The sequence below is a fragment of the Halichoerus grypus genome, chromosome 11 (assembly GCF_964656455.1).
Source record: "Halichoerus grypus chromosome 11, mHalGry1.hap1.1, whole genome shotgun sequence".
In the NCBI taxonomy this organism is placed as follows: Eukaryota; Metazoa; Chordata; class Mammalia; order Carnivora; family Phocidae; genus Halichoerus; species Halichoerus grypus.
The window spans coordinates 27,205,618-27,231,713 of record NC_135722.1 but is presented as its reverse complement, the minus strand read 5'-3'; the positions used below and the strand labels follow the sequence as shown (position 1 = coordinate 27,231,713).

At 43.7% G+C, this 26,096-nt stretch overlaps 1 long non-coding RNA gene across 1 annotated transcript in view; it reads left to right on the top strand.

Moving 5' to 3' along the window:
* LOC118543987 (uncharacterized) overlaps positions 1-23,988 on the top strand; it is a 46,799-nt gene extending 22,811 nt beyond the window's left edge. The window contains exon 3 of the long non-coding RNA XR_004921359.2: positions 23,779-23,988. This is a non-coding gene — a long non-coding RNA (uncharacterized LOC118543987). The remainder of the gene's footprint in view (positions 1-23,778) is intronic.
* The last annotated feature ends 2,108 nt before the right edge of the window (positions 23,989-26,096 follow it).

The window sequence follows — 26,096 nt, the reverse complement described above, 5'->3', positions numbered from 1 at the left end:
ATCTGCTCAAAATTATTTAGAATTCATTCACACATGTTGTCTTAATCATTATCAATCACAAATACTGTGAATGACTTCACAACTGGTGTTGATCAGAAGTCCTCAAATGCTGGTGGACGCCATTCTTTTCTCCAGGCTGCATGAAATGTGAAAAGATAGGAAAATATGGTAATTTTTTCAGAAAACTAAGTTTATTCCTTTTAAATGACTATTCTTTTGGTATTAAAATGGTGGCAGCAGATGATAGTTGGCTTTTTCATTTTTAATGTTAGTTGGCAAATATAAACATTGATACCTCAGTAAGTCAAGGTGCAAGAGTTTCTTGGGAAGGAGGGGATTTTGATGGTCTGTGCAATTCAAGGGGTGGAAAACCACTACTACCCTCTAACCGCCTGCTTCCACCCCGCAGAGCCTGGGGCCATGGAACTTTCCACACCCTTCAGGGCCTCCTGCCCTTCTCTGCCCCTTTGTCCACACTTCCCAGGGTTTATCAAGGCCAGCCCTTGTGAATTCCAAGCCAGAGAATGAGGGACATGGGATGAATCCTTCCTCAGTTTCCCCATCCATAGAACTAGAAAGACAGAAAACCCACACTACCCTTCTCACAGGATTGCAACTGAGGAAAGTGCAGTAAAGTGTAAAGTGCTCTACAAATAGGAATGGTTGGACTCTCACTTTCTGGATCTTTCTATCGTGTTTTCTGAAGAGTGGGTGAGAGAAAGTGAGAGAGCCCCAGGGGTACAATTAAGCACTCAGGGAATAGCAGTTTTGTTTCTCTCCCAAACAAAAATCCCTAGTTTGTTTATTAATTGTGGCACATTTAACATAAAATTTACCATCTTAACCACTTCTCTTTTTTTTTATTATTTATTTATTGATTTGTCAGAGAAAACAAACACAAGCAGGGGCAGTTGTAGGCAGAGGGAGAAGCAGGCTCCCCACTGAGCAAGGAGCCCAACACGGGACTCGATCCCAGGACCCTGGGATCATGACCCGAGCCAAAGGCAGACGCTTAACCGACTGAGCCACCCAGGCGCCCCTCATCTTGACCACTTCTAAGTGTACAGTTTAGTAATGTCAGCTGTAGTCACATGGTTGTGCAGCCCATCTCCAGAACTCTTTTGTTTTGCAAAACTGAAACTTTATGTTCATTAAAGAACTCCCCATTTCTCTCTCCCCTCCCAGCCCTTGGCACCAACATTCTACTTCCTGTCTCTCTCTCTCTGAATAGTACTGCTCTGGGTACCGAATATAAATGGAATCATACCATATTTGTCTTTTTTGTGCCTGGCTTATTTCACTTAGCATAATGTCCTCCAGGTTCATCCATGGTGCAGCATGGATAAAAATGCCCTCATTTTAGAAGACTGAATAATACTCCATTGTGCATCGAGAGCACCTTTTGTTTGTCCGTTCACCTGTCTATGGACACTTGGGTTGCTTCCACCTTTTGACTGTGTGACTAATGCTGCTATGAATGGAGGGATACAGCATTCGTTTGAGATCCTGCTCTTAATTCTTTGGGACAGATATGGAATTGCTGGATCATACCTGCTGGATCATAATTCTATTTTTAATTTTTGGAGGAACTGCCATGCTGTTTCCAATAGCGGCTGCACCCTTTTATAGTCCCACTAAGCGTGCACCGGCGCTCCAATCTCTCCACCTCCTCTCCAACACTTGTTACTATTTGTTACAGTAGCCATTCTAACGGGTGTGAAGGGGTCCCCATTTTTTTGTTATCACAAAAGTATTATCTGTTCAGAGTAAAAATATTCAAACGGTGCAGAAAGTCAAGCACTGAAACATAAAACTCACCTATTTGCCCCTTCCTTCCTCCTGCTTCCCATAGGTAACCCCGATCACACTTCTTTGTGGGTACGTCCAGAAAATTCCATGCAAATATATTCGTGTCATCTTTTTATTATGCAAACGAGATTTGCATACACACGACTGCACACTTTGTTTCACTTAGCTGTGCAGCTAGAAATTCTTTTCATATCACTGCCTATGGATCGACCTCGTTCCTTTTCACAGTCACATAATATTCCTTTGTATGAATGAACTATAATTTAAACAATTTACTATTAGTAGACACTTAGTTGATTGCCAGAGCTTTTTTTTTTTTTTTTTACTAAAAAAAGTGCCAACCGTGAGAGGCACTGGGATTACGAGCGCAGACTGGGATTACTGGGATTACGAGCGCAGACGCTGAAGCCTGGCTGCTTAGGTTCAAACTCCAGCTCCAGCACTTAATAGCTCCGTGATGCTGGGCAAGTGACTTAACCTCTCTGTGCCTCCGTTTCCTCATCTCAAAAATGGGAATAATAATAATAGCACCTACCTTCCAAGATTATTGCAAGGATTAAGTGACTCAATAAAGGGAAAGTTCCTATGACGTAAGATGTGGTGCGTGTATTGCTTCAGTCAATACTCTTGAATGTATATATGTTTGTACACTTTTCTGAGTATTTATGTAGGACAAGTTGTTAGAAGTCAATGTGCTGGGCCAAAGGGTATGATTTCTTTCTTTTCACAGACCTTTTTTTGTTTGTTTGTTTGCTTAAAATAAATTGTCATTAGCAGGGAGAAAAAAAAGTTCATACAACCTGGGGTATGACAGATTTGAATTCGGTTAAAAAGTGCCAAACTGTCCTCCAAGAAGGTGGCACCAACACACTAAGGTGCTCAGAAGGCCTCTAGGCTCTAGCACGACACGCATCCCATCACTTTACTCCTGTTCCTGGACCGTCTCCATCTTCTCTTCCCCCACTTAATGCCAGCCATGCCTCTTCCCTCTTTCTGCCCAAAGAGAAGGAGTTGGAAGAGATGGATGGGCCAAGCCATGCCTGGGGACCTTTTGTGGACATGAGCATTTGCTGGGCACTTCCCACTCTGTCAGAGAGGGCTTCTCTGTGTGGAGCCCAGCTCTGCCCCTCCCCATTCACACCCCCTTCCATCGCAAGAAGCCTGCCCACCCCCAGCTCTTCCAGTACCTCTCACTTCTCTCCAGTCTTCATCTGATGTCCCTGGGACTTCACTAAATATGATGATACACCAAAGCTTACCAAGCCACTACGAAAAGTAACCTCATTTTTTCAGGCCCACCTGGGCAATTAGGATGTGGACATTTAGTGTTCCTTCTAGAAATACATCTTCATCATTTTTGTCGATGATAAAACAATTCTGCTCCCTGTTTAAAAAAAAAAAAGGCAAGCAATACAAAGTGAACCAATCAAAGCGAAAGTTTTCCCATTATCTCATGTTCCCAGGAATAATCATCATTTTTTTTAAGATTTTTTTTTATTTATCCACTTATATTGAGAGAGAGAGTGGAGGGAGGAGCTGAGGGGGAAGGAATCCCAAGTAGGCTCCATGCTCAGCAGAGAGCCCAATGTGGGGTTTGATCTCATGGCCCTGAGGTCATGACCTGAGCTGAAACCAAGAGTCAGCGGGATGCTCAACCGACTGAGCCACCCAGGCGCCACAGAAATAACCAACAGTACTCATTTGTTAAATATTCTCTTAGACTCTTCAAACACACATAAGTTTTAAATGCAATTATATTAGACATATTCTGTAAACTGCCTTTTTCACTGAGCATCTCTCCATGACAATACATACTCTATTTTTTTAATTTTTTATTGTTATGTTACATACTCTATTTTTTTTTAATTTTTTATTGTTATGTTACATACTCTATTTTAATGGCAGCATGACATTCTCGAAGTCTTTCTATTCAAATTTCAAAGAGAAATTTGGCATCCCCTTCCGAAGAGGTGTGTGGTGTGATAGAAAGTGCACTAGACCTGGGGCTGAAAGATTGGTTCTTGACTGCTCACTGTGCGTCCTTGAGTGATTAACTTCCTTTCTCTGTGTTAAATAAAATAGGGTACGCATGTGAGAACGCAAACCTACATTAAAATGTACAGAAGCATTATTTTCATGAGACCAAAATAGCCTTGGGTAAGCTGAGGACGATACAAAGTGCTGGAGTGGCTGTGTGGTCGTGGCCTGCGGCATCCTCCAGGAGAGCTGCTCTGTTCTTCCCCAACAACTGACTTGGCTAGAGACCAGAGGGAAGCCAGACCCACGGGCTCAGTGTGTGTTGTGCTAGAAGGAGAGCGGAGCTTATCTGTCCTGCAATCTTGTTCTTAGGAGACAGGTGCAGAACCCAGACCACTCTCCCCATTCAGTGTCCTTCCGGCCCCTCCGGACAGCCTGGCCTCCTGTAGAAAACAGAGGACAGATTCTGGCCAGAGCAAGGACAGTAGGCAGAGGGGACTGGCTGCTTTCTTGGCAAAGTCATCCAAGGTCAAGAACAAGATACCCCCCAGGGTGAACATGGGGAGGGCAATGGCCTGGGAGTCCAGAGATTTGGATTCTGATTATTTTTCTGCCACTAACCTTACTCAAGGCACTTTGGGCCCTATGGTCCTTATCTATAAAATGAGGGGGTTGGGAAGTATGACATCTAGGGACTTCCATTCATTTGTTCAACAAATATTTATTAAAAGCTTGATACTAGGGGCACTTGGGTGGCTCAGTCGTTAAGCGACTGCCTTCGGCTCAGGTCATGATCCCAGGGTCCTGGGATCGAGCCCCGCATCGGGCTCCCTGCTCCGCGGGAAGCCTGCTTCTCCCTCTCCCACTCCCCCTGCTTGTGTTCCCTCTCTCGCTGTGTCTCTCTCTGTCAAACAAATAAATAAAATCTTTTTAAAAAAAATAAAAGCTTGATACTAGCTAGACACTGTCTGATCCCTGAAGATACAAAATTAAAAAAAAAAAAACAACAATGAACACTTCTGTAACACTTATCATGCCAGGCACTGTTCTAAGAATTTTATAATATGAATCCATTTAATCTTTAGAACCGTTCTATGAGGTAGTACTATTCATATTCCCATTTTACAGATGAGGAAACTGAGACACAGAAGTTAAGTTCCTTGCTCAAGTTTACTGAGATAACAAGAACTAGAACCCAGCTCTCTGGATCAGGTCTGTGCTTCTAACCTCTAGGGTTCTTACCGCTACAAAAGTCACAGCCTAGTGATAGTAATGACACTCTTGATTGAACACCTACCACATGCTTAACCATGCCAGGCAGTTTACACTCTTTCTTGCATTTAATTCTAACAATGACCCCACGAGGGAGGGTGTAATATTCCATTTTACAAGATGAAAAAATTAAGACTCCAAGGGGCACATAACAATTCAGTAAGTGACCAAGATGGAACTTGAACCCAGGTCTGCTTAACTCCAAAGTCGGAGCTGTGAAGTACTGTGCTATTCTATTCTCTAATACAGCCTGTGAACACAGTTAAAGTTGAGACAAGACATGGAGGTGTGGGTCTGGGCAGCCATAGGCTGCCTGGTCATCCCAGCCGGTGCCTCAGTGGATTTGCAGCCTGAATTCTCCATCACTGGCTCTGGGGTGGCCGCTCAGCACCCGGCAGTCACCTTGGCCATCCTAGGGTTGGTAGGTAGAGAAGAGACAAGACCTGGGTCCTTCCTCAGCATCCCCACCATCTCTGGGATGAATCCCTGGCTGCAGCAGCCTCAAGTGCACTTGGAGCAGAGGGTACCCCTATGCTGTGGTTTCAGAGACCCTGCAAAGCCTCCCCATAGGCTGATGCTGCCAATGTGTTACCAAGCAACCACACATCCCCCTCCCTCAGATGGGCTGCACTTTACCCCCTGTGCAAATGGGCTGCTCAGACCTGAGAGCAGGTTCTGATGGATAGATTGGGGTTAAGATCCTATGAGTCCTGCACGTGGAACCGGGAGCCCCATGAGGGGGTTCAAGTTTGCATTCCACTGAGGTTTCAATAAATGTTTGGATGCACAAGTTAATGGATAAATGATCTAACAAACTAATGGACAAATGAATGAATCAAAATGAACTAAGAAATGATAGACTGAAGACAAGAATGAATCTGTCAGCCAACGGAGGAATGAATGAGGCCCAGACCAGCTCTTTGGCCTCAGCGTCAGTCTGGGTCTTGGGGCCAGTGCTAGATGAAGGGCAGAAGTTTAGGAGCAGGACAAAATGGCAGCATCCGGAGCTATCCCATCCGAGATGCCAAAAGGGGAGCCCAGCTGGCATCTCATGGGCATTTCCCCTCTGGAATCTTTCTGGCAAAAGTGCCACTCACTTGCTCCCATTGCCTCCAGGACTGTATGCGAGGGAAGCTCAGAGCTCCCTCCCGCTGGTATCCAGTGGGCGGAGAGCTGCCCCAGCCCCAAGGAAAGGAAAGACCCTAACCCACGCCCTTCCCCCTCTGGGAAGCCACACAGAACTCCAAGTTAATTAAAGCCTCCACTCTGAGAAGAAGGGAATGTTCCATTTGGTAAATTTAGAAACAGCTGGTTAGTTTTACCCATTACTTTTGTGCTAACATCAGTGGAGCTCATTCAACTCTGTCTTTTTATGAAGCTGTCCTTCCAATGGTACCTGATAGCTACTAATTGCTGCGACTACATTTCTGAATTGCAAATTTTCTGCACTGATAAAAACTTTGATTGCCTGTCAGCTACACATAAGGAAAAGATCAGCAGTGCTAAATGAGGGGTTCCACGCTTGGATAATAATGCCTAATGAATTATTCAGGAAAGAATGCTTGAATGAAGCAAACAATTTGAAGGGTTACTAGCAGCCGTAACAGTTCAACAGGCAAAAGAACAAAAGTATCATCCTGAACATTACACTAATGATTAAAAAATGCGTATTAATTCTAGATTTGGAGAAAAAAGAAATGCCAATCTGATTTTAAAGGTTAATCATTATTTTCTCAGTAATGTTCTGATCTCTAGTTGGGGGGGAGGTGATGAAGGGGGAGAACCCTTTACCAATATTTTGGGATGTATAATATTATGACATAATAGAGTCATATAATTTCACACACATCATTTAAAAATTGTAAATTTCAAATTTCATTGGAAAAGATAACACAAAAAACTAACAGTGCGGCAGCGGAATGCTTGCTGGAGAGAACTTTGCTGAGCGCACGCAGTACCAGCGCTGGGGACCCCCTCCCTGAGGCAAGGGGCCCCGCAGAAATAGCAAAATGAAATAAGATATATGTGATTAAACATATGCAAATACATATCATAATTAGTGACTCTTTCTGGCGGAATTTGAATGCGTTTTACATATTTTGCAAGTGCCCTAGTTGATGCGACTGGAAAATTCTTTCAAAATCTTCTGCCTGTTGGGTCTGGAACCCAACAAAACAAACCAATAAATCAGATTTAAGCTTCTGTCCAATACTGACACATTTGCTGCTTTCATAAAAAATATATTTCTACCACCCAAAGTGCTAATTTGTTTTGACAGATGCTGCAGAGTTGCCAAATATGAGGGGAGTGTGTGTGGGGGGGATCCTGGAAACCGTAATGCAAAATAGTATAATTAAAAATAGGAATGTAACTACTGTGATATTATGATGTATCTGAATATTTCAAAATAGCTCTTCAGGCAACCAGGATCCCCTGGAGGGTCTACAAAGGCCATGATATGGGACTGGAGGACTTTGAGGAGTAGTTTTTAATTACAGAATATGCAGCCAACCCCTTAACAGCCTCTATGAGTTTTTTTTTTCAGCTCAAAGCCTGTGGTATTAGTCACCAATTAGTAATTTTATTATAAAGATGTTTAACGTCAAGATAACACTCTTCATTTCTGGCAGTGACGCTGTGCTGTGGCTTGGAAGTCTGACTTCAGGAGAAGAGCTGACCATCTGCCAAGGCCGGCGCGCTCACAGATGACTAATGTTTTCCCCCGAGGACTGGGGCTCCCTGGGTTTCTGTTGCTGTCTTTTCGATGTCACAAAGCAAGGTTGATAAACACATTCAAGTCACAATTAAAAAACATTTTCACTGACCAGTTGCCACCGATGATATCATCAGACAGCTTCAGTCGTTGTTGTAACAACGCGTTTAATGGTGTTGATGTACAGGCAAGATGAAGCTGCCCTTTATCTGGTCCTTCCCTAGCTCTGGGATTCTTTAATGACGTTTCCAGGTACGAGGAGTCTTGTAAGCAACTGCTATCTGGCATTCACTGGGCAGAACTCTGGGATGTTTTGGGCTAAGTCCATAGGCTGGAAGATCCATCTCAATTGGAACTCACTGAACAAGGTGTGAAGTAAGGGGTTCAAACCAAAGCCAATCAATGAGCTATTCAACTTTTCCCACCTTCAACAAACCCAAACTAGAATGAAAAGCAGAGTGTTCTACTTTTTTCTAGTCATGACAAAATCACATTACCCTGATGCAACGGCTAAAAGATTTATAGGAAGGTCAGGGACACTTAGCTTAAATCAAGAGTAATCTAACTGGATTTCAAGCCTTTGCTCTGGATGATGAAGGAGGGCTGGTGCGTGGAGCAGCCACAGACCTTCGTTAATCTCCATGCGGTTCAGGTATTATGCTGCTGAATCCCCACAACAAATTTCAAAGTAGATGGCACCATTTTCTGTATTTACAGATGAAAAAAATGGATGTTTAGAGAAGTTACCTGCCCAAGGCCAAACAATGGTGGCAGTAGGATTTGAAACCAAGTCCATTGGATGTCAAGGTCTAGGCCCTTAATCATTCAGCAATATACCTTTAGGTTCATAGAGGATCTTCTTACAGCTGGAAAAGGAATCAGGGATCATCCAGTCCCTCATTTAGCAGAGGGGAAACTGAGACTCAGATGTGGAGGGAGGAGCCCAAGTCATGCTGTGAACTGGCGCCAGAGCTGGGACTTACTCTCCCCTTCCACTGTGCCATACCGTCCTTCTGAAAGTGGATCCTAAAGTGGATCTGTAAAAGCTGGGTACCCTTCTTGGTCTTGCCCATGTGCAATCTCAGGACCTCCTGGGTTTTGTTCAGGGTTTACACTTCCTTCCACGGTCCCTGCGTACTTGGGACCTCTGCGTCCTGGGACACAGCCTGGGCCTTGTATCCTACGCCCACACCTCCCAGCCATAGTGCTCTTAGAACAATACCCATCACAGGTGAGCCAAAGTGTCCTGTGGAGAGCAATGACCATGACTAAAGGGTGGGCACGCCTCACTGATGACTCTGGAATTGGAGACTCCATGGTCTTTCTTTTCAGAACAACACAAGAGTAAATGTGCTAACCAGTCAGAAGATCGGTTCCAATAAGACTCCCTGGCGGAAGCTCAGTCTACTGCACAGTGGTCAGCAGAGAGCCAAAGTTGCAGAGTGTATACGCAGAGGGCTGGGTTTCAGTTGGGGCTCCTGGGCCTGCCTAAGTGACTGAGTGACTTGAGGCACGTTCTCGAGCTTCTCTGTGCTCTAGTTTTCTCTGCTGTGAAGCAAAGAGTTGATGGGCTGACCACTCCCTGGTCTTCTACACCTTGTTTGTTCAGGATAATTCAGGTCTGGAAGCCCGGGAAGGATGAGATCTTTCAGCACTTTCCCAGCAGAAGATTCTGTGTTAGGTTTCCATTCTTCTTTTTTTTTAAAAGCTTTTTTTTTTTTTAAAGATTTTATTTATTATTCGACAGAGAGAGAGAGTGAGACAGCACAAGCAGGGGGAGCGGCAGAGGGAGAGGGAGACGCAGGCTCCCAGCTGAGCAGGGAGCCCGAGGCGGGGCTCGATCCCAGGACCCTGGGATCATGACCTGAGCCTAAGGCTGCCACTTAACTGACTGAGCCACCCAAGCACCCCTTAGGTTTCCATTCATGATATTCAGGGGTGGTGGTGGGATGGGGTGGGGCAGTCTTCCTGCCCACTGGAAATTCCAGAGGGAAAAGCAAAATGTGACCTTCTGCAGAGCCTAAGAAATACCTTCATTATTCTTTTTGAGCTTTCAGATCATTCTTGAGTTATTTCTTGTAGCCACTGGGATGACTTATTCTGGGACTGTTTGCCATAGAGCTCTGAGCTATAAAATGGGAATCCCAGAAGCAATCTTGAATAGTGCTCAGAGCTTCCTGAGGAAAATTAAGCCAAATCAAACATGAAATCTTTTAAAAATTCAATGAAAAATATGCTTTATTCTGGGCAGATTTTGTTCTTGACATACAGTTGGTGGCAGGGGGGAGGGGTGTGGGGGCGCGGGATGGGGTGGGAGGACAGAAGCAAAAAGACATCAAAAGAGTCAAGAAACAAGAGACTGAAGGAAAGTAAGCCCAAAGCACACAAGAGTCCCTACTTTCTCCTAATTTCTATCCTCTTTATACATACACAATTGCACCAAACTGCCATCAACAGTAGCTATTTTTCGTGTCCCCATTGCCTGCCTGGCATACGCGAAACACTTTACATGTACTAATTTAATCCTCACAACAACCCACTGCATTAGGAAATGCTATTAACCTTCCTTCTACAACTGAGGGAACCAAAGGACAGAAAGCTGATAGACATGCTCAGATTCACTCAGTAAGAGATGGAGGTGGGAATTACACCAGGCAGTCTGGTTCTAGAACCCAGTTTATAACCACTAGGCTCCTCTGCCTTCAGGACCGTGATACCCACATGGCCTGATTCTTTTTTTCTGGTATAGAATCTTTTTCCTTCCACACACACACATGGAAATCCCTCAACTGTATTCAAAGCCTGACACAGGCAGGCTTGGAGAAGAAGAGGGCATCTCCCTTTTCATGACATAACAGAATTTGTGTCAGGAAGAGCTGGGTCTTCAGCCAGGTCAGTTTGTACTTGGATGGACTGGATTGGCCGGTGCAATTGAGTTGCTGGGTTTCTGTAGTTCCTTTGCTCTGTGGAACGATATGCCTCCTTTCTCTTGAGGAGCAAAGGAGCTCCTTGAAAGAATGATTTTTCAAAAGCTCATGAGTCCAGGAGCACAGTTCAGCTCTGGGGTATTTCCACTGCTTTAACCTTCCAGAACCACCCTGCTCTCCTCAGCTCCAGCCATGCACCTTGGGAAGCCATGAGGCTTTGGTGGGGTAGGCAGCTGTCTGTTAAAATGCTAAATTGACTGCCACGCATCCCATCCATTTCTGCATGTAGAGGGATTTGAACCTAAGCTGGGTGAGTGAATTAACCCCGTGCCCTCTTGGCCTCTTAGCCCTCCAGGCAAACCATGAATCAAATGGAATCTCCCTCACACTAAGAAGCTGCAGAGCTGTCATTCCATTATGCTTTGCTCAGGGTAAGAGGTCCCTGGAGACAATATAATGAGACACGATTCCTGGGGCAGAGGGAGCCATGTTCCCGAGTGTCCCCAGCAACATGGCCACCATGGAAGCCACACATGCACTGGCATGTTTCTGGGCAAAGAACACAAGTTTTTATTTGTTTGTGTAATGAAGGATTATGTCTAAGCTCACCGGTGAATAGCAGGAGATTGTCAACACCCAGGTGGCCACTTTCCTAAGAAGCAGAGTGAGCCCTTCTGCTGTCGAGGGCACAGGGGGAATTTTCTGAGTGGAAATGTTACCTCATTGCTGGCCTGCCACGGAAAATAAACACTGGAGCAGTTCAGGAACAGAGAAGGCCATTACTAGACAACCATGGAGAAATCGTTTGACCCCTTCTGACTATAACCCCACAGGAGAAGGGAAAAGAGAAAAAGACAAAAACTCTCTTTTTGTCAAGGAAAGAACTTGCGGGCAAAATGTTAAGCTCCAAGCTTCATTGCTGGTCTAGAAAGAACGTCCATTTCTCTTACCCTTCAAGGGGCCAGCCCCGGAACAGAGAAGACGAGTTAGATGCTAACAAGTTTCACTCTCCAGAGGAGAGTAGAGGCCAGACTGGGGGTTTCCTCCTCCCATCCTGCTACCCCGTCTCCGTGACTATGTTAATTTATCCAACAAATATTGAGTGCCTACTTTGTGTTGGCTCTTTGTTAGACATTAAGGATAAAAGGGTTAAAACACGCAACAGACAAAAGTCTAGAAAGGGGTAAGTGGCTGTAAGCTCTCAGGAAACGTACATATCCTGTGACGCCTTGGTTTGTATAATGAAGATACTAATATTTATTTCAATGAAAATGAAAGAACTTGTTTCTAGGACTATCTTTTACTTGTTAAGTGTTTCTGAAAATACTCAACACTGAAATGTGAATCACTTTTAAGACGTCAGTTAATTCCTATAGAATTGAAGGGTCCAGAAATCAGAATGGCAGCAGTTATGAGGGAAGAGATTTAGGATGCCAAGTTTGCAAAGTCAGATTCCCAAGGTGCCATTCTCGAATCATACAAATTTCCACTGATATCTTCTGGTGCTGGCAACGTTTGTTTTCCAGATGAAATGCCTAGGCCTCAAATTAAGTGCTGTTATTATGAATTGCAAACAGGCCACCCTTTTCAAGCAATTTATACTGCAGAGGTATGGCTGGTTATTGATTATCTTAGGCTGAACCAAGACTACCTGTTAAACTGAGCCCTTGCAAAAGAGGCAATAAGAAACCTTCATGCACAAAAAACATCCATTTTTAAACCTGATGGTATTAGAGCCAGGGGACCAAGCATGTCCAAGTCTTGCCTTGTCAGTTACCATATCTCTTACCAGCTAAGCTAAGTGACCTGTCTATAAGAAAAAAACCAATTAAATGGAAATAAAAATGCAGTGAAATCTCGATGTAATGCTTAAAATAGGGTTACTAAGACTAGTCACATAAAATGCTGGGATACATTGGGGCACCTGGGTGGCTCAGTTGGTTAAGCACATGACTCTTGATTTTGGCTCAGGTCATGATCTCAGGGTCTTGAGATCAAGCCCTGCGTCAGGCTCTGAGCTTGGCGGGAGTCTGCTTGAGATTCTTTCCCTCGCCCTCTGCCCCTCTCCCTGCTAGTGCACGCTCTCTCTTTCTCTCTCCTTCTCTCCCTCTCTCTCTCAAATACATAAAGAAATCTTAAAAAAAAAAATGCGGGGACGTGTTATTGTGAGGTTAAGGAAATGACTGGGATCAATTTCCTCCAGAGGATGAGACCCAACAGTGCCATCTCCAATTTTGCCTTGATATTCATTAGGCATGCTCTCACTTTATTTAATAACGGGCAAGCCCTCATATGAGAGTTCTTGGATAGGAGCTAGGTTGAAACAGGTGTCACAGGCCTTCAGACCTCAGTAGGGTCTTCTCCCCGACACCTAAATTCTGCATTTAAGAGCTTAACACTGTGCCTATAGAACGCACGTGGCAAATTAGCCATTAATATTATTGCTGTGGTTGATACCATAAGTCATCCATAGAAGCTGGATTGAGCCACGTGTCCTCAGTAAGACTTGCGCAATCTAAACCAAAATTGCTTTAATGTACAAATCAACAAGTTCATTATGTGGATTCGAATTCAGTGCAGAGCCCTGAGAGGCTGACTTCTCCCTCTCTCAAATGCCTGCACACTTTCAGCAGGACTTCTCTCTGCCCTGAGGCTGACAGTCTTTCAGCCTGTTCTCCAAAAGGAGCCCTTTACCATGTGGGCCTGAGGTTGGCACAACAGCAGAACCAAAGTCTCTTCTTCCCGATCCGGCTGCTCCAGAGAACCAGGAATGCACTCTCCTCTTCTTCTTTTTTTTATTTTTTTATTTTATTATGTTATGTTAATCACCACACATTACATCATTAGTTTTTGATGTAGTGTTCCATGATTCATTGTTTGCGTATAACACCCAGTGCTCCATGCAGAACGTGCCCTCCTTAATACCCATCACCAGGCTAACCCATCCCCCCACCCCCCTCCCCTCTAGAACTCTCAGTTTGTTTCTCAGAGTCCATAGTCTCTCATGGTTCGTCTCCCCCTCCGATTTCCCCCCCTTCATTTTTCCCTTCCTGCTATCTTCTTCTTCTTTCTTTTTTTTAACATATAATGTGTTATTTGTTTCAGAGCTACAGATCTGGTTCAACAGTCTTACACAATTCACAGCACTCACCATAGCACATACCCTCCCCAATGTCCATCACCCAGCCACCCCACCCCTCCCACTCCCCTCCACGCCAGCAACCCTCAGTTTGTTTCCTGAGATTAAGAATTCCTCATATCAGTGAGATTTTGCCAATGGCCAAAAGAAGGCGGGCCCATGACATTTGCCCGGGCAGATCTCTCTCTCTGTCTCCTGTTGCGAGGCTCTCTGACTATACCCTGTGTGATACAAATTCATTTCCAGACTCTACCTTTTCCTGAAATCTCCACGGACATGATTCGTCATCCTTATGTTGATAATCACAAAAAAATGATAGTTTTAAGTTGAACTGTGTGAAATTTCCGTTTTTGTAGTTCTAAAATGACTGAATATCAGTAATTTCGCATGGTTTAACCTAATGGCGGTAATTTACACACGTGTAACACTTTATAGTTTGTGAAGTACATTTACAGCTATTATCTCATAAACTTGTAGTAAGTGTATGAGGTAGGGGTTACTGATTCTATTTTACAGATGGTAAAACTGAGGCTCACAAAACTCACCATGAATTTACATTTGTTCTTTAGGGGGGATCTTTTATAAAGCCGAGGGCAGAAAGAGCCCAGCACCCCTAAGGACTGTAGCGGCAGCTTACAAGCTGTGGGGTTGCGCACAGCAGAGGGGGTCTGCCCCTGTGGCGTCCGTAACATTATCCTGTTTTATTGATGTCTCTCGCATGGAGTACCGCAGACAATAGGTAATTTGCCCATCAACAGGACAGGAACTTGCACTCAGGTGTTTGAATGCTGATCTAGCATAATCTCTGCCACACGGTGCCTCCTCTTCCCATTTCCTGACTTCTGGCCCCTGTCAGCCAGTCACTGACTCATCTAAATCACCAGAGCACTTTGCCTGGGTGTACGCTTTCCTACCGGATGGCTGCTCCATGGCCAAGGTGGCAACACATTCAAAATGGTGTGACCCGTCCAAGTTGTATTCAATTAGGCATACAAAACAGCAATAACAATGGTAACAAAACAATATTTCTCTGTTCCCCTCCCAAATGAGGGGACAAAATTAGGGGACTTCTAGCCCCTCTCAAACTCTTCCAAGCCAGCCCAGAGTCCAGAGTAAGGGCTCCACTCCTACTCCCATATGCCATCAGGCGTCATCCACTGTCCCCTCCGCCAGAGCTCAACAGTAGCACAGACCTCCCAGCGCTGGCTGGCGGGCTCCAACAGGATCATTGCCTTATTGAGCTGCACCTTTGCTGGCTCGATGCTGGGAGGGGGTAGAAATAAAAATATGAGTGGCATGACTTTCCCCGTTGTTCTCAGCCAAGCTTGCTTCTCTCTTTCCATATGTACCCCCAGATATCCTTGGAGATACAAGAATTGGATTCCAGCCATCTCTATGGCCTGTGAGGGTCTAAAGTTCTTGGCACAATGTCTGCTAATTCCAAGAGTTTCTGTTCAGTGGTCCAGATCCTGAATGCACACGAGCTGTTTCTACTTTGCCGTGTAGCCCACTGCCCTCCCCACTCCCACCACCATGCAGACCTCAACCTCAGTCCCTTCATCAATTTAGATAAGTCCTGAGTCAAATACAGTGGTGATGGGTAACACACAGCTTTACTGTATGTTCTCTTCCCTCCTCCTGCCTCTACTCCTCACTTTATCCTTCTAGGATTGACCTCTGGAGGGTCCAGATTCCCCTCGTCTATCACACTTCTTCCCCCACCCCAAAGTCTTGGAGCCAGCCAACACACCCTCCCTGGGACCTCACCCCCTCCCCCAAGAGAGCTTATCAAGTGATTCCTTCTAATAAATTCTGTGGTTTCCCTTAGAGGAATTCTGGAGGACAAAATTTCCCATCTCAAGCTCAGAATGAGATCTTTCCCATGAAGTGTCTTGGTTGCTCCTACAAGTAGCCCCCAGGAGGCCACCTTCTGCGTCTGCGCGATGCCTGGTCATGTCTGGGTCTGTAGCTGCCATACACACAGCTTAGGTGAGCCCCTGGGACTTCACTCTGGAAACAGGTGGATTTGTGAGGATATTTTGGGAAGGTTAGGAAGCTTTAAAAAATGTTTTTTTGTTTGTTTCGAGAGAGAGAGAGAGAGAGAGAGAGAACACGCGCACAAGCGGGGGGGTAGGGGCAGAGGGAGAGTGAGAGAGAGAATCTTTAAGTAGGCTCTATGCCCAGAGCAGAGCCCAAAGTGGGGCTCGATCTCACGGCCCTGAGACCATGACCTGAGCAGAAATCAAGAGTCGGACACTTAACTGGCTGAGTCACCCAGGTGCCCCTAAAAAAGTTTTAATTAAAAAAAAAACTTCAACAATTATGCATAGATGATTATTCACTTTAAAAAAGAAACAGACTCTTAAAGCCTCTGTACAGGCCTTCAAGGCCTGCTCCCTCCCTCCTTTGTACCCCACATTTTTTGAAAGTAGAGTTAGGGACTTCATAAGGAATTGAATGAACTAGAGGTCTCAGACAAGGAATCATGAGAGCTAAGTTCTAGTCCTTTCTATACCACTGGCCAGACAGTGTACCTTGTGTAAAATCAGAGTTTCCCTAGCCTCTGAGGATACTGACAAGGTCATGTTTACAGCAATAGTTCAAACTGTCGCTGCCTACCCAGGCAAGACATCAGTCCCCTCTATGCCACCTGTCTCACCAGCTCCCACTACCAAATATTCCTGAAAATGCCTGAAAAGGGTCCCACATATGTACAACATAAGTTAGTAGTCTTTAGGGTATCTGGGGACACTGCGCCCATTTCTGATGTTTGTCATGAGGTATCACAGGGTCCCACGAGGGTTGCTGCCCCCTCACCATTTTGACAGGCCCTGCCACAGAAAAGCCAGAAGTCTTATGTCAAGGATTCCAAGTGGTCCGTCTTGGAGGGCTACTTTTCCCTGTGGGTCATAATCTGTAAGCAGTCTTCAAAACCAGGGCCGCTACTATCAGGAGAGTCTTGTAGACTTTTGTAGACAGCTCTGAGCTGAGATGCCAGAATAGAGGTCTCACCCCTCTGGACACTGAGGGGTGGCCAACTTGTGATGCGTGGCTCCTTGGCACGCCATGGAAATAATCATGGAAGACTCTCTGCCAGGCTTGCTCATAACAGGTCTGTACCCAGGGGTGGGAACACTGAGTGAGAGCCTTGCTATCTCAAATAAATGTAGAAAATGATCTGGAAAATGGGCACATCGCTGACCTCTCTGGGTCTCAGTTTCCTCACACACAAAATGATTGGACTAAATCAATAGGTTTTTAAATGCGAGGACTTCTTTACTTTTAGGTCAGGTTTATTGAGGTGTAATTTATATACGGTAAAGTGCACACTTTTTAGGTATAAAGTTTGTAAGTTTTGACAAATGTGTGCAGTCATTTAACCCCTGCCACACATGAGAACATTTCCATCACCCCAAAAAGTTTGCTCATGCCTTTTTGCAGTGGGTCCCTCCCCACCCGCCCTGACTTGGCACCCACTGATCTGCTTTCTGTCTCTTAAAGTCTTGCCTTTCCCAGAATGCCACACAAATGGAATTCTATCTCATTATTGAGGTGTGAGAGCTCTTTATATATAATGAACTCAAATCCTTTATCATTTATGCATTTTGTGAGGACTTCTTTTTATAAAAATAACAAAACATTTCGAGGAGACTCATACGATCATAACGCATAGTACTAATGAATCCTTTGACCGAGAAAATACACAATAACAAAAAACTGCTCTTTTTTAAAATCAATGCCTTCAGTGAATTTGTACTGTATTAATCATAACAAAATCTAATATATGTTTAAAAGATTCATACATGGTATTCGCTTGGGTAGAAAATTTTCTTGGGTGGGATGCTAATAAAATGCAACGATCTTTTTTTCCAGAAAAATTGTCAAACGCACATACATAGAAAAATATTTGCAGTCAATTTTGGAAGGTTCATAGAGGCCTAACATCCACCATGAACTGCCTAGGGATAGATCCGTGGCCTTAAGATTCAACCTCCCAGGTTGCTTCTGCCCACAAATGGGCATAACATAAATGTGGGTTCGGGCATCTCTTGCAACAGCTCCAAGGTTCCCCAGAGGTTCATAATCCACTAACGAGAACCTCAGTACAGGTGACCTCTGAGGGCCTTTCTAGCTCAACAACATCTGCAATCCAAATGACACATTGGCCCAGTAATGAGAAAAAAAAAAATCCTTAGGAAAATTTAACTATGGTTGCTCTGACATTAGAAAGGACAGAGGGGAAATATCCCTACATGGGACTGGTGGATCCAAGCTTCTCTCTTCAGCCCCGTCCGTTCATGTGTTAGGAGCTGAGGTTCCCTCTCTTGGCGAGGTGATGAGCTTTGGTTCTGAATCAGCGTATCCATGCCTGTCTTCTTTCCGTGGGCCTCGCTGCACACTCTTCTGGTGCCTCCCATGAACACACTTAATTGGCCATGTGTCAGCTCAATTGCTGAGCTGATCTAAGTCATGATGAATCTTTCCTGCTCTTTGCCCCTAGCCTCAGCTTGCCACATAATTCTGTATCATCAGCACTCACCATGAATTTACATTTGTTCTTTTTTTTCTGGGTCATTTATAAAGCTAGAGGCAGAAAGAGCCCAAGATATTGATTTGGAGGAACTGTGTTTCAGCCCTTCCACTTTGCTGTTGAATAGTAAGAACAACAACAGACAGACGTTTGTGGGATTTGTGGATGGGAACGGGGGTCACAGTCAAGGGGTACTTTGGAGAGGGATTGGGTGATTGGAGGGGGAAGATGTGGGGATGCAGAATTGGGGCTCTGATGGCGGTTGGCTGGAAGTTGCAGGGTAATTCTGACAACCAGGAAGGTGGGAATAAGGGGGAGAGGTCATGAGTTCAGGTTTGGAAATGTTGATTTTTGAGAATTTGGTGGTGATATCCAGGAGGAAGTTGGATAAACAGGTCTGCAGCTCAGAAGCAGGGTCTGAGCTGGAGGCAGAAATTTGGGGTCATCAGGAGGTGGCTGTGAGAGTGGAAGCGCTGATCCAGAATTTTATGGATAAGGTTAGGGATAAAGATGACATGTTGTCTTCCTTCTTTCCAGAAGGCTATAGAAGTGACTGAGGCATGTAACTTCCATGTTCCCCATGAACAAGCAGCCTAGCCCACTCTACGATGTGTATGTCAGGGGGCATGGACTTCTGCATTTCTTTTTATTCCCTCCAAAGAAAATCCGTTATGCAAAAACATCGAACAGTACAGACTAATAAAAAGTTGTGGGAGAGCTGCAAGACAGGGTTACGTGCACCCCTTACAGCAAAACTGTCCAAACATCTTCACTGCATGTATGTGTCTTCCCTCAGGGACCTCTCACACCCTCACCTGTGGCCTTACTCTCCCCGCCGCCCCTCTACCACAAAATGCTCCATTGCTCCTTTATTGTCCTAACAAATTCAGCTCTGGCTCCTCATGGGCATCATGCTCTCAGTAAAACAAGCCCCCTGCAGTTAACCAGGCCCACCTTCTCATAAGGAAGTATAACACCAAGAGTACTGATGTAGCATGCCTCTTGTGGGGGGCGGGGGTTGGCTCCCACACACACCCCTTAACCAATATAAAACATAGTGTGGGATTTACAAGCAGTTGACATTTGGGGCAAGATGATTCTTTGTTGCGGGGGCTGTCCTATGCACAGTAGGATGCTTATCGGCATTCATGGCATCCACCCACTGGCTGCCAGGAGCATACCTGCCCACTCCCAGGTGATTTTTCAACACGCTGGGATAAAATCCCAACTCCAACACACACTAATTATTCAACCTCTATGTGTCTCGGTTTTCTTATCTATAAAGTAGGAATAATAATGGTGTCTACTTCATAGGGATTCTAGGGAAAATGAAATGATATAATACTTCCAAAAGACTCAGAACAGGGCCTGCCACATAAGTACTAGGTAAATGTTAGCTCTTATTATTCCAAAGAGCATACCAAGTTATTCCTTCTGATTCTATGTAGAACTCTCCCTTCCTTTTATCCCCCCACATACACATTTGTATTCAATCATTGTGTGAATTTATGTAACTATTATGTAGGGAATTTGGCAGTCAAAGAAAAGCAGAAAAAAGCAGAGAGGAAAACCCAATAAGAGTTATCAATTGGTCATAAACATTGTTAACATTTTGGCATATTTTTTGTAATTTTTTTTCAATTTTGCACATTTAAGGCAACATTTCCTCTATGTATGCTTTTGTCACTTAAGTACTATATCATAAACATTTTCCTTTGCTAATAAAAAGCTGTTACAAAGGATGGAGTAAATTGTGTTAGTGTGAAAAGGTTGTCAAGATACAGTGTTAAGTTCCAGCAAATGGCTGAACATTCTATGTAGTGTGATCTCGTATCTAAGGGGACAGTAGTGGATGTTTGTGAGCGGAAAAGTAGTAACTGAGTCAGCTACCTTGCATCTAACTAACGCAAAGACTTGGGTCTTTGGATTTATTTGGCGGAGAAATTAGGAGCCTCTGGAGGATTTTGAACAGAAAAGTGGCATGATATGACATGTGTCTAATGAGCTTCTCTCTAGATAATGTTAAAAAAAGACCATAGGGAAACATGAAAGAAGGAAGGCCAACTTGGCAGCTGTCAGAATAATCCAAGTGAAAGTTAATGGTGGCTTAGGCCAAGATGGCAGTGGTAGAGATGGCAAGAGATGGTGAGATTCTGGACATATCTTAAAGATGCATCTAATAAACTGGATGTGAGATGTAAGAGAATGATAGAAGTCAAAGATGACTTAAAGAGTTTTGAACTGGGCAGCTGGATGTATGAATTACCATTTGCTGAGTTAGAGAAGACTGTAGGAAGTACAGATTTGGGCAGAAAGGGATGGAGGAGCTGTTTTGGAAGAAGTTTAAGAAATCTTTCACACATCCAGGTAGAGATGTTGATTGAGCAGCTGGATATATAAATCTGGAGCTCTGGGTAGTAATGCAGCCTGAAAATATAAATTTGAAATTCATCAGCATGTACCTAGTATTTAAGACACATGATTGGATGAAGTCACCAAGGTAAGCGAATTTAGATAAAGAGGCCCAAGAACTAAGACCTGGGGCACTCCATTGATATTAGGGCAGGGACATACAATTAAAATATCAAAGGACCGGGAAGGAGCAGCCAGTGAGGTAGGAAGAGAACCAGGAGAGCATGGTGTCCTAAAGACCAAGTGAGAATGGTGTTTTAAGGAGGAGAGAAGGATTGGCTATGCCAAAAAGGAATTGTTAAAAACTTAAGTATGTTGAAGACTGATAACTGACAATTGGACTTAGCAACACGGCAGTCTTGGTCACCCTTCACAGGAGCTGTTAAGGAAGAGTGGTGGGACAAAAGCCTGGCTGAAGAAGAATCGAGAAAATGTGAGATAAGAGTTTAGACAAAAACAAAAATCTTGGTTAAAATCTTGTGCGATGGAATTTATGAGGAAAGATTACTGAAACCTGGCTGGCCCAGTCTTAAAAAGGGATGGTAATATGACAACTACACATGCCATTCCTCAAGAGGAAGTTTAGAGATTCTAGAAACAAATGGTAACGAATAAGGATCAGAATGAATGGGAGTCAGAAGCCCACCATTCAAATCCCAGATGTGCCCTAATTCATTGTTTGAGTTTTGTCAAGATTTGATCTCTCTGGACCTCAGTTCTCACACATGTAAAATGGGAGTGTTGAGCTAACAAACCTCTGAAATCCTTACATAATCTAATATACTATGATATTCTTTAAGTATTTCAAGATCTCTTCCACAAGGCACTGTGAATGGCCTTTTTCTCTTCTGGCTGTTCACAGCTCTCTCCACAGGACCTTAACTCTGTTACGGACTCACCCAAACCTGTGGATGACTTTGCCCTTCTTTACCACTGAGAAGGGAAGTGATGTCTTCCCTTCAATTCACAAATCCTCCATGCCGCAGAAGAAAAAAAATTCCTCTTCCTTTCCATCCCATACTCTCACTACATCACCTCTCATTCCAGCCATAAAGTTAGAATTGAAACCCCTAGTTTTATAGGGGTGAGTGAATGGATAGGCTTTCAGTGTTCTGCTGGGGGACATTATCATCCCCATTCCTCTGACAAAACTGAGCCTCCTAGAGTACAAAATAACTGCTCAAATTTACACCAGGGAAAAAGGAGAGTGTAAGGCTGTGAAAAGGGTCTGCCTGACTCCACAGTCGCCCTTGGATGGAATGCACCCACAAAGGAAGGGCTCATTCTTCATCTTCTCCGCTGTTTTGCCCAACAGCATTATCATCTATGTGCTGCTCCAGTAGTTTATGTTGACCTGGCTGGAGATGCTCCTTGGCAAGATGCCCATTTGGAAGTCTGTTTTCCTGCTTACTACTGTAATTTTATAAGACTCCTGGCTGATATAGGGCTCTTTTCGATCCCTGACTTGTACCTTTGAAATCCTAAAGCCAGCTATGCAAAAGAATTCATCAGTGTCAAACCTTTTATATAAGATTTGAAAACATATGTTTTCATAGTCTGAAACAATATGTTCCAGGGCACGTCTGTAATAAAACTATAAAGAAAAGAAAGAATGTGTGTGGAAGTTAGCAATTGCCACAAAAAAAGTGTAGAAGCAATCACCTAAAATTCAGTGTCTTGAAGCCATAATCATTTACTCTCATGGAACTGGGGCTTGGCTGGTCTAGGCTGGGCCCTGCTGGGTAACTCAGCTCTGCTCCACGTGTCTTTCACCCTCTCCTTGACTGGCATACTAGTCCAGGCATGTTCTTTTTATGGTAATGGAAAACGTGCAAAAAAGTAAGTGGGAACACGAAGGGACTACTGAGGCCTGGGCTTAGAACTGACATATCATTTCTGCTTCTTTCTATCGGCCAAAAAAACTTATGTGGCCAAATGAAGAAAAAAAATAGGGAAATGTGCCCTATCCACAGTAAGAGGGCTCTGCAAAGTGACATAGAAAAAGGTGTGGATACAACAAGGGGTGAAGAATCAGGACTGGCAATATAATCTACTGCAGTAATGAAACACAGAAGTCAACGTAGCGTTTGCTTCTGGGGTGGGGGAGGGGCAGGAAGGTTTACAATCAGGATGTGATGCACTAGAGGTTACAATGAATTGTTGATGTAGTGGCTCTCAAGCTGGGTTGTAATTTCATGGCTGTTTATCACCTTGCTCTTTATAGACTATTCTCTGTATGACATACTATCTAGTAGTTTTTTTAAGTTATTGGAATCAGATGAATAAATAATAAAAGGTACAGCATTGGGAGTCTCAGATTCTATACTCTTTCAGCTTCACTTTTTATATTTGTGATTCTCTTGGGGCACCTGGCCGGCTCAGTTGGTAGAGCATGTGACTCTTGATCTCCGGGTTGTGAGTTCAAACCCCATGTTGGGTGTAAAGATTACTTAAAAATCTTTAAAAAAATTTTTTGTGCTTCTCTTTATTAAATTCTGATTTTATAATTTTGTTTACTCTCACTTGTCAATATAAATAATGGTTTGGTTATCTGACATCTGGACATTAATATCATCTACATGCATATTTATAGTCTTAGTATGCTGCTCACACTTTTTTAAAAAAAATGCAGCTTTTACATTCTAACAGAGTTCATTTTCCTTAGTTCCTTTCAATGTAAACTCATCTAAAACCACAAATTGTTGTCCTGGCAGTTATTAGTCTGGATTGATTAAGTTTGATCTCTGGGTTAATTTCACATGTAATCATATTATAGTTAGTCACACCTAGTGGCTCTATTAATTCAGATGTATTTGCACTTCCTTACCTATTAATTACAACCACCTCTGAAGACTGATTGGGTCTCAGCTACTGAAGAAAAGCAATCCCCATATATCAGGGAACAAATTACTGCCTCCCACACTAGGAGAACTTGGTTGACTTGGAGGCTCTGTAGGAATATTATTGATGACATCTTTATTCTCTTCCTTCCTTGCAGATGAATGGTGCACCTGCTAAATGAACCAGAAATACCAAGGCCAGGTCTAAACAGACTGGCAAAACTCGCTTGGACCAGGATCTGGAAGAGAAGCAGCAAGAGAGGCACCTATGTAAGATCAATGCAAGTTTTATTTGTAAGAATTTAAAAATATGTATTTGGGTGAGATCCACTTCACAGAACTTCCTCATCTTTCTCTCTGGATTTGAAGAATATTCACTGAGTGAGTAAATTTGGTCATGGGCTGGATAGAAAGTCTGAGGCTGGACCTGCACTTAAGCAACAAACATAGTACCCATACTCCAAGTTTGAACTACCAGCTGCCCAAGTCCTAACCCGAGCCCTAATGAGGGAAGCACTATTTAGGGAGGATTATTTAAAGGATATGTGGTTCCATCTATTTCCCCACAAAATCCGTCTTTAATTTCTGCATTCAGGACCCTTAAAACCATATCTTCATGGCCCTACAAAGTACTGTTTTCACTGAAGTGCAGTTTTGTGCATTAAGTTGTCAACTCATCCTGTGAAATGAAAACTACATTGAATTTACTGTAAGATTTTTTGTAGAGGACATTACAATCTACATTTCTTAGTGATGAAGCCCTGCACAAGAAAATTCTCTTTGTTCTAGGTTCCAAGCAAAGCTCAGCATCTCCTGAGCAATTCAGCATCTCCTCAAGGAAAATCAGAATCACATAATGGATTGTGTTTCCCTTTTCACTCTGGCCACTAGGAAGCCCAGGGTTAGTTTTTTGAAGCTCAACTTCAGCAACTGTTTAGGTTGTTACCATCTGCACACCTGCATTCTAATTCTTTTCTCTGTCCCGACCATTTATTTTAATTTACATCTTTATCAGATTTTAGTTTCAGCTGATGGTTTTTAGTTTTAGTTTTGGTTTTTGCTAATACCCAATTTTGTCACATGTCTAACATTGGAGAACATAATGGGATTTGAGTACCTAATAAACATCAAGAGTAACCTTGAAGATATTAACCACAAAAATCTGTGGGTATGGATGGACAAAGTATGGACAGGGAATTAGGTCAGGCAGCCAACAGGCTGATTGTGTGTATATGAGTGCTTCAATCTTCAACCTCACCCAAAGGCAGAATCCTTACCTTTGTACCAGGTAGCGGAGTGCTCTTCCCCTGCCTCCAAAGCCTGAGGCTTCCTATTTTTCTCTATCCTAATGCTGTTGACCTTTCCTACCCCCATAACTCCAGGAAATTCCTGGAAACAAATCGAAGCCACAGTATCAAGGTGTTCTCTGGGCACGTTCTCAAGCCATTTCCACCAAGTCTCATCTCTGACGTGCATACCACCCTTCCTCTCCGTGACCACCAGCTGGAGGTAGATCTCGAAAAGTCTTTGCTGTGTGGTTGCAGGTGCCCTTGGAAGTTCTGGAAGGAGCAAAGAATAAAGTGCACTGGAATAGCTACCCCAAAATACTCCAATACATTTCATTAAATGCACCTTTTATTTACTGAGACACACACCTGGGTACTGTGGGGTGATCCAAAGGGGAGACAAGACTGGATCTCCGTAAGTTGTGGGACCCATAATATTGTCTATTACATCCCAATTTTTAAATATTTTTAGCACTGGAGGGGCACCTGGGTGGCTCAGTCGGTTAAGCATCTGACACTTGGTTTTGGCTGAGGTCATGATCTCATGGGTCATGAGATCGAGCCCTGAATCGGGGTGTGGGGGGGGTCCATGCTCAGCGGGGAGTCTACGTGAGGATTCTCTCCCTCTGCCCTTCCCCCTTGCTTGGGCATACTCTCTCTCTCTCAAATAAATAAATAAATATTTAAAATATAAACAAACAAACAAAAAAATAAGTAAATGTAGCACTGAAAACTCTTTGCCCAAGAAAATCATGCAGATTCACGTTAGGGAAAAAGAGCAAAGCTGGTTGGAGTGAACTAGGCTTTCAGACCCGCCCAGACACATGTCCTTTTGCCTTAATCTTCACCTCGGGGTGGAACGCTGGGGTTCCTTGGAGAACAGCCTGGGAAGTATTAACATGGCAGCACCTCTTGGTGAACTGTCTGGGTTCGAATCCTGACACTGTAACTAACTAGTGCTTGATCTTGGGGAAGTTACTTAACTTCTGGGACCCTCCGTTCCTTCATGTGTAAAATGGGGACTGAAAGTGTGCCTGCTTCATTGGAGTTGTTGTGAAATTTAAGTGAGCTAATGTACATAAGGATTTGATGTGTTAATTTAATAGTGCCACTTAGTCCATAAGTGATGAGTACTAATAAGTTGTCGCTATTAGTCCTATTAAAGACCTATTGCTATTAGTCTTTTCAAT